General features: G+C 48.4%; 1 protein-coding gene across 2 annotated transcripts in view; it reads right to left on the reverse strand.

Moving 5' to 3' along the window:
* RNF2 (ring finger protein 2) overlaps nt 1-7,944 on the reverse strand; it is a 28,507-nt gene extending 20,563 nt beyond the window's left edge. Inside the window, exon 1 of one of the 2 annotated variants that reach the window (XM_068141327.1) lies at nt 7,876-7,944. The gene's annotated coding sequence lies outside the window, so the exon portion shown is untranslated. Of the gene's footprint in view, nt 1-7,465; nt 7,692-7,875 lie in introns of those variants that run through there. The other variant, XM_068141326.1, reaches the window with a different exon arrangement.
* Between the last annotated feature and the right edge of the window lie 1,174 nt (nt 7,945-9,118).

Here is a 9,118-nt window from a genome sequence, read left to right on the forward strand (position 1 = left end):
CAATATTCTGTGATTCTCTGTAATGCAGCAGGTAGTAAGATTATTTTAAAGACAAAAAATCCATAGAATAGAATAGAGTAGAATAGAATAGGATAGAATAGAATAGAATTTTATTGTTTTCCTCTCTGTCAGATGTCATCTGTCCTGTAGCCTGCTTGGCATTTCATAGTCACAGCATTAGGTGGTGTTGCTTGGGTTTCATAGAATCATAAAGAATAGAATAGAATAGAATAGAATAGAATAGAATAGAATAGAATAGAATAGAATAGAATAGAATAGAATAGAATAGAATAGAATAGAATAGAATAGAATAGAATAGAATAGAATAGACCAGGTTGGAAAAGACCTTTGAGATCGAGTCCAACCTATCATCCAACACCATCAAATCAACTAAACCACGGCACCCAGCACCCCATCCAGTCTCTTCCTAAATGCCTCCAGTGATGGTGACTCCACCACCCCCCCCGGCAGCACATCCCAATGGCAAATCATTCTTTCTATGAAGAACTTCTTCCTAACATCCAGCCTAAACCTCCCCTGGCACAGCTTACCCTTTCACACCATCCATATATCTTGTCCAAAGCAGGTAATAAAATATGATATAACAGCAACACCTTCTGCCAGGAGTGGAAACCAAACTATTAGAGCAATAGAATCTTTTCACCCATCCTGTGAGCCAATAAATCAGACAAGTACTTGACCTCAAATGTGCCAAAGGCCTTTGCCAACAATTCATGTAACAAAAGAAAACAGCCATTACCAAGCCATAATTCAGCCCTGTGTAGTAAAAATTTTCAGCAGAACTCTGTGGGGGAGTGAGCAGAGCTGCAATTTTCTCTTAGCTGTTAAATTTTAGGCAGTTTCTCATATTATGAAGCATACTTCTGTAGTTCTTGATTAAGTTGTTAAGTTCTCAGAGTCTTAGACTGCAGAATTAATTACCAACTACGAAGGGAAAAGCAAAAATGTCATTCTAAACTCCTGCCTTAAATTCATTTCAGCGCTGGATAAGATCAGAGCACGACAGACAAAGGACAGAAAACTTTTGGGAGTGAATGAAAGTAAAACTTCAATCTCCCGAAACGTTGACTGTGTCACAGCAACGAAATAGACTAAACAGTGTGTCGGAGTGGCTAGCAGCAGGTTGAGGGAGGTTCTTCTCTGTTTTGCCCTAGTGAGGCCGCACCTGGACTACCGTGTATAGTTCTGGGCTCCCCAGTTCAAGAGAGACAGGGAACTACTGGAGAGAGTCAGCAGAGACTTCAAACATGCTGAGAGGCCTGGAGCATCTCTGTGAGGAGGAAAGGCTGAGAGACCTGGGACTGTTTAGCCTGGGGAAGAGTATCCTGAGAGGGGATCTGATCAATGAACAGCAAGAGATACAACTGGGGTGGGGGGGAGGGGGCAGGCAGAAGGAGGATAGGGCCAGACTCCTTTTGGTGCACAGCAGCAGGACAAGGGACAGTGGGCACAAACTGGAACCCAAGAGGTTCCATCTGAACAGGAGGAGAAAATTCTTTGCTGTGAGGTTGCTAGAGTCCTGGAACAGGCTGCCCAGAGAGGTTGTGGAGTTCTCCTTCTCTGGAGATATTCCAAGCCCAACTGGACATCGTGACCCTGAGCAACCTGCTGTGAGTGCCCTTGCTTAAGCAGGGAGGTTGGACTGGATCAACCCTTGAGATGTCTTCCAACCCCTGCCATGCTGAGATTCTGTGATACAAAGAGGCCAGGAATGATACACACTGCTTTAGAACGTTTTAGTCAGACTTCTTTTAAATCCTTTTTAAAAAGGCTTCTCCAGTAGCATGCTCATAGCACACTGGACCTCACAACCCACAGTAAAAAAACCCATTGACACAGCTGTGCCTGTACCAAAACACCTCATGCCCTGCTGCTGTGCAGTGTACCCCCTTGCCATAGCACTGGTGCTTTTACTATCTTACCCTCACCACCTGCTGGCACATTTTTAGGGCCAACCTATTTCTTGCTGTCTCCCTGAAATAACAGCTGTGAGAACTGCATGCTTCAATCAGTAGAGGGTAAGTCTGATCAATTCAGTAACATTTCAGTGCTCAGCCTTTTGGTTCGCTGCAGGTTTTCATACAAATCCTCTGAACGTACTTGCACTGCAATTCAAATGATCTTCCCCATCTCCACAAGCACTGTTACTAGCTTAGCAGCACAGGTTAGGTCTTAAGAAACTAGTCTTCCACTTCCAGTTTTTACAATGGGAACAGGAAGAAACACAGCCCTTGACTGATGACTTTGCTGGCAAAAGTCAGTTCTTTAGCTACAGTTACACTTGGGGGATAAAAAAACCACCAAGGCAGCTGGGTTCTATCCAACAGCTCAACCCACTTTTGGTGGTGATAATGAAACACACTGATTCAATTGCACCTTAGGACTTCACAGTTTTTAATACAACACTGTTCACCCAGATAAAAACCTCCTGCCAGGGGTGTGTGTAATCAAAGCTTTCATGTTCCTTCCTGACAGTTGTGGTGGTGTCAGGCATTGACAGCTTCAAAAACTGCACTCTGCTCTACTGCAAACATGAGGATAACTTAATAGGACCATAATGAACAGGAGTTGCACAACTGCTCTGTTACTTCCACAGTTAATTCGTTAGACTGCTCTGCACGGCTGTGCCTCCTGCTCCCTGCACTGTGGTGGCTGTTCCAGCGCCTCAGTGTTCCTGCTGAGCCCAGGGCAGAGCAGCTCACTCGCCAGACAATGTAAGACTGCAGGCACATTGAGATGAGCCGATGGAATGGAATGGAATGGAATGGAATGGAATGGAATGGAATGGAATGGAATGGAATGGACCAGACCGGGTTGGAAGAGACCTTCAAGATCATCGTGTCCAACCTATCATCCAACACTGCCTAATCAACTAAACCACGCAACCAAGCTAGACCCCGAACTGCAGTGCTTTAGCAGCCAACACGGATCTGCTTCCCCTTGCACTGGGAAACCAACATAGGTTCTTCATTCCATTAGCAGAAAACGTGAAAGCCTGGCTGATCAGCCTGTTGGACTAGTGCTTTGGCTGCTGTGTTACAGCACTACAGGATCCAAGATGCTGCTAAGCAGATTTCAAGAAACACTGTTGAAGCTCAAGCCAAAAATACTGTAAACAGGTTGTACTGCTCTCCACAGGCTACTGGGACCACACCAAGTGAGCCTCTTCGCTACCCTTCCTCCCCATATATAACAAGCCCACTGACTATCACCTTTATTAACCTAAATCATAGAATCACAGACTGGTTTGGTTAGAAAGGGCCTCTAAAGATCATATAGTTCCAACCCCCTGCAGTAAACTTATTGTGGGAAGAATTCTGAGAACATTAGATCCAGCTCTGTGCTTGGGTTTCAGTTTTTCCAGAGCTATGTTAGATGGCCACAAAAAATTTCTCACCCACTTAGCAGTTATCACAGTGAAGCTAGCCACAACCAATGGTGATGCCATTTTCTTAATGAGGACAAGAGATGGCTTGATTATTAATGAACAGAAAATAAACTCCCCCACAACACCTGGGAGACAAAAAAAACCAAACACAACCACACAAAACAACAACAACAAAAAAAAACATTCAAGTCACCTTTTGGATGATTGGGTTAATAATTACCATAAATATATAGACATAAAATAGCTAATCTGGCAACCAGACAGTGCTCATCTAAAGCTGGATGACAGCGAAAAACAATGAAGTAAAACCAAGTAAACAGTACTACAGTAGCAATACTTACAGAATTCAAACCAAATAAGCATGGAAAACAGTTTAATGCTATCCCTGAGTGGTGAGGAGTAAAGAATGGCTTAGGGGTTAATTAGCAGAATACTACTGCTGACTCCTAGCTGTTGGCAAGAGACCTCCACGATCCACAAGTGGGGGGCAAGGCAGACAGGGATAATTCCTAAAATATTTCTCCACTGCAGCAAGTCTAAACAGCTCCAGAATACTGAATGCTGCTCATTCCTCAGAAAATTAAGAATTTAGGGTCAGCCTCAAAGGCCAGTTATTTTCATCACCAAGCAGAACCAAGCTGGGACTCAACAATATCCCTTTTCCAATCACTTTTCTCCGTTTGCATCATTATTAAACTGCTGATCTGTTCAGTAAAAAATAGGTAAAGACAAATTAGGCCAAAAAAACCCTGGTAGGAATCCCTTTGCTCTGATACTTTGTTCCATGCAAGTGCTCTGAACTGGCTCCTCAGTAAGAGTAGATCCAGTGCTCCTTGTAAGAAAAATACAACCAAACTGTTGCTGACTTGCATCTCATTTCGTGAGGCTCCTTTTCACCCTTGCTTTGCCCCCCACATTGCATTTGTCTTCTTAAGCAAGCAAAAGAGAAACATATAAAGCAAGCTGAAGAAATTCACATATCCCAACATCTATTTTGCATACAAGACTGATGCTTTCCTATAGGTGCCAGTCATACTTCTGTTTAACGATTACACAGCCCTGAAAATGCCAGAATTCTCCTCTAATCACCCAGGATGCTTAACCAAGCCTTTATACTCAACATATTACCATGCATCATTTTTAAAACACAATGGTCATTGATAAAGACAGCCTCGTACAATTTATTTCACTGGCACTTGCATGTTATTTCAGTCTGAGACACTGCAGGCAGTGCTTTTCTTGGCAGCTGCAGCAGGGCTGGGGTTTCAAAGCTTTGAAGCCAAAGGTTAACATATTAGCCACTGAAGAAGTTAAACTCCTCCAGTGCAAACTGTGTGTCCCACTGTTATGATGAAGCTGAATGTAGATCCACAGACTGGTATGGGTTGGAAGGGACCTTTAAGGGTCATCTAGTCCACCCCACTGCAGTCATCACACACATCTGCAACTAGAGCAGATTGCTCAGAGCCCCAGACAATCTGATGTGGTTGACAGGGTTCCAGAGATGGGGTATCTACCACCTCCAGGCAACTTGGTCCAGTGTTTTAACACCCTCAGTGTAAAACATTTCTTCCTTCTCTCAAGTTTGTTGCCAGCTTTCTGATCAACCCCTTCAAGCACTGAATGGCCACCAGAAGGTTCCCCTGGAACCTTCTTTTCTCCAGGCTGAACAAACCCAAATCTCTCTCAGCCTGGCTCACAGCAGAGGGCTTCCAGCCCTCCCACCATTGCTGTGGCCTCCTCTGGCCCTGTTCCAACAGGCCCATGTCTCTCCTGTGCTGAGGACTCCAGAGCTGGCAGGTGGGGTCTCAGAAAAGTGGAGCAGAGGGGCAGAATCCTCTCTCTGCCCCTGCTGCTGGGTATCAGCCAAGGACATAGCTGGGTCTGGGCTGTGGGCCCACAGTGCTGGTTCATGTCCAGCTTTTCACCCACCAGCACCCCCAAGTCATTCTCCAGAGGGCTCCTCTTCATTCCCTGAATCCCCACCTTGGACTGATAGTGGAGATTGCCTCAACTCAGGTGCAGGACCTTGCACTTGGCCTTGTTGGTAAGTATTTGCTAAAGTATTTGCTAAACATTGTAAATAAGAATGTACAAGATCAGTAAAGTCTAAAGATGTTTTATCTTACTTATGTGTCACCACTGAAGGGCATCCTAACAGAGTCAGTTCTAGTTGCAAAGGTTCCTACCTGACACTATGGCTCATGCTAACATCTATCCAGTGAAAATTCCTTCCATCTCCAAACAGCCACCAAAGCCAACACAAGTAAGTATATCCTTTACTGCAAAACATCCTGCTATTGATACCTGCTCCTTTCAAAGCGAGCACCTCTGTCTTAGCTGACAGGCTGAACGCCAGCTTGGAGCTTGACACCATGGATAAAAAAAAGTCAAATTATCTCATTACAGAAGTTTTTTTTATGAAAACAGAGATGACTACAAATGAGAGTACCTCTGCAGGGAACCCCTATGACAAATGGAGTCTTTGTCACTGAATGAATGACATATTTGATTAAAGACTTCTCCCCAAGCAAAAATAATTTCACCTGCACACCAGTCATTTCTTTTTTTCAAATACAAGCAATTCCCTTTAATCCTTAAAAGCCCATATGCAACATATGGTTATTGCACAGAGACATGACCACTTTTATCCAAGTAGGACTCGATTATGGTTTATCATACTGGAAACCATCTTTCCCCACTAGCTGTCCCCTGCATTTCTACAGAATTAGGGACTTGATCTAATTGTTTTCAACAGAAGAGGAGCTGAAAAACAAATAGCTTCACAAAAATCCCAAGAAGGATATTGTTCAGAGCATTTGTTTCATATAAACACTATGCCATGGGGTAGGCCCAAGGAAGGCAGATGATTTTGAAGAGCCAGCTACCACAGAGCATTGAAGTTGGCAAGAAACAGGTGCTAAATTAATACTGGAAGCAGTGAAAGCAAGTGTGAAGGGAGGAGGCACACCTACAGATCCTGACACAGTGTCTTTCTCCACATGATGCCCTGTTGAACCTATGGCATTTTCACCAGAGCAGTCGGGTCATTCCCAGTAACAGTTAATCAGCATGATGCCTGGCACATACTGCTGGGCACTGTGATGTGCAGGGTCTTTGGGAGAAACAAAAGGCTGCGGATGCAGAGCCATAACTCACATCGAGTATCGTGTTTAAGCAGGGACAGTTTATTAACAACAGTAAGGGCCCGTGACTCTGTTAATCAGCTCTCCCCTGCCAAGCAAGACATGTGGACGTGCCTCGCTCTCTGGGCTGGGTGAGGGGAATGCGGTGGTGACCCAAAGCTGTGCATGGTACCTCTCCCTGCAGCTCCCGGAGCGTGCCCGTGCACACGCACACACACATACACATACATGCATACACATACATGCACACACACACACACACGCGCGCGCACACACACACAGACACATACACACACACACACATGCACACATACATACACGCACACACACATACATACACGCACACACACACACATACATACACACGCACACCCCCACACATACACACGCACACACCCCCACACGCATCTCCGTGCTTGGTGGACATACGCCGGGGTTCCGCAGTCGGCTCCGGACTTGCGGGGCTCCCCGCGGCTCTGCGGCAATGCCGAAGGTTCCCGGCTTGACTGGGCTCCGGGCAGGTCCCCGCCGCCACCCCTGGCAGCCCTCAGGCCGGCGGGGGACGAGCAGCCCCGGCCCGGCGGGAGCTGCCTGTCAGGGGGCTGAGGACGAGCGGACCTGGAGCCGGCAGCGACCCGCCCGGCAGGGGCAGCCTGATCACAGTCCCCTTACCCTGGCGGGGTGGCCGCTGCAGGACCCCTCCCCCCCACCCCCCGCTCCGCGCCATAACCACCCTCCTCCCGCAGCTCCCGCACCGGGCCGGGCACCGCTGCCAGCATCAGACCCCTCTCCGGGACACCCAGCCGCAGCCGGCAGCTCCGCACCCTGCTCTGCCTTACTGGAGAGAGAGAGAGAGAGCCTGCGGCAGCGGCTGCCCCGGTGCCCGCCCGCCGCCCTGCGCTGCGCTCACCGCCCGCCGGGATCCCGCCTCAGGCCACCGCGCCTAGCCGCGCCGCTCGCTCCCGCCGCCCTCTCTCGCCGGCGGTGAAGCCGCAGCCCCAGCAGCACAATATGGCGAGCGGCAGCCTCCGCAATGGAACTCGGGAAATAGAGGGGAGTTACATATTCATGGCCGAGGCTGAGCAGGGGGAGCGCGGATGGGGTGCCGGCACCGGCCGCCTCAGCGCCCTCCCTCCCTCTCCTTTCCGCGAGCTGGGGACCGCTCGCTCATTTCCCCGCCTTCCCCACACCTCCGCTGCGGATGCCCGGCCCTGATTCTCCGCCGCCTGTCAGCGCCCCCGCCGCACTCCCGCTCCCACTCCCCTGCCCCCCACCGCTGGTGGCGGCTGATGAGGCGGCGAGCCCGGCGGGGTTCCTCACCGCGGCCCCCATTAGCGGCCCGCAGAGGGACCAAGGCTTCCAGCCAGCCGTGGTCCCCTGACCAGAGCCGGCGCCAGCCGCAGGCAGTGTCGCCTGGCGGGAGGGCTCGGAGGGGGCGTCCTGAGGTAACTGCCGTGGCCTCACGCTGCGATCTCGGGTTTTCCGCTCAGCACTGTCGAGGAGGCGTCGGAAGCAGTGGGGCCGAGCCTCCTACGGCGGCGGTACCCGGGCTGATGTCCGGCATGACGCCGGGCAGCCACACTGGCAGGTGGAGCGCTGGGGTAAGGTTACCAAACTGTGGGCGAGAGCAAGTTCCAGACCCACCAGCCTCAGGACCTCGTGGAACAAAGGCATGGCCTCTGGCTGGCCTCGACTGGGCTTTTCTCCCTGTATGTGCCCACTGAAGTCCATGGCTCTTCACTATTCTCGCTTCTGAAGAGAGGAATGTGCCTTCTGGTTGTAGGCCACGAAATAGTGGTGGCCACCTGGGCCAGACTGAGCCATGAGGCATTGCGTCAAAGTGTGCTGTCATCTTCACGCTCCTCAACCAAGGGTCAGGAACTGAGGCAAGACTCAGTGTTTGTATTTAAGGTACAAAAGCACCCATCAGATGGTTTTGAGCATCTCATGCCTGCTCTGTGGTCACAGGATCACAGGATGTTTGGGGTTGGAAGGGACCTCCAGAGACCATCGAGTCCAACCCCCCTGCCAGAGCAGGACCATAGAATCTAGTGCAGGTCACATATAATATGAAGTAACGGTGTCTGCCTTCTAATGTTTGTTAAATTTAGTTTTTATGAGCTTTGGGTCTTCAGTGGTGCCTTTATTGGTCTTATCATTGACTGGTTTATAGCAAATGCAAAGCAGTGCACCAAGTGTAATTAAATCTGGTGCAAGTAAAAAGTGAACAGAGAGCACCTTGTGAGGTGTAAATTTGAATTAGTACTTCAGTCTTCAATGATGCAGATGATTCGATATAGAGTATAAAAAACAATTCAAGAAGGAGCATTTTAAGGTTTCCTAGAGCTTTACCATTAATATTCTTACAATCAGAATATTAACAAAGTCCTGGTTTGGACTTTTTCCCTCTTTGTTTTTCCCTCCCCCTTCGTTGCAAAACATTGCATTTTACAGTCATTCTAGCCTATGCCAGGTTATTCCTGGTCATTCTAAGTAATTATTTTTATTCACTCCCTCACACTCCTTGTGACCTACACCACAGCCTATCTAATTAAATCCCCAT

The sequence above is a fragment of the Melanerpes formicivorus genome, unplaced genomic scaffold, assembly GCF_026170545.1.
Source record: "Melanerpes formicivorus ecotype bairdi unplaced genomic scaffold, bMelFor1.0.p_v2 SCAF_7, whole genome shotgun sequence".
In the NCBI taxonomy this organism is placed as follows: domain Eukaryota; kingdom Metazoa; phylum Chordata; class Aves; order Piciformes; family Picidae; genus Melanerpes; species Melanerpes formicivorus.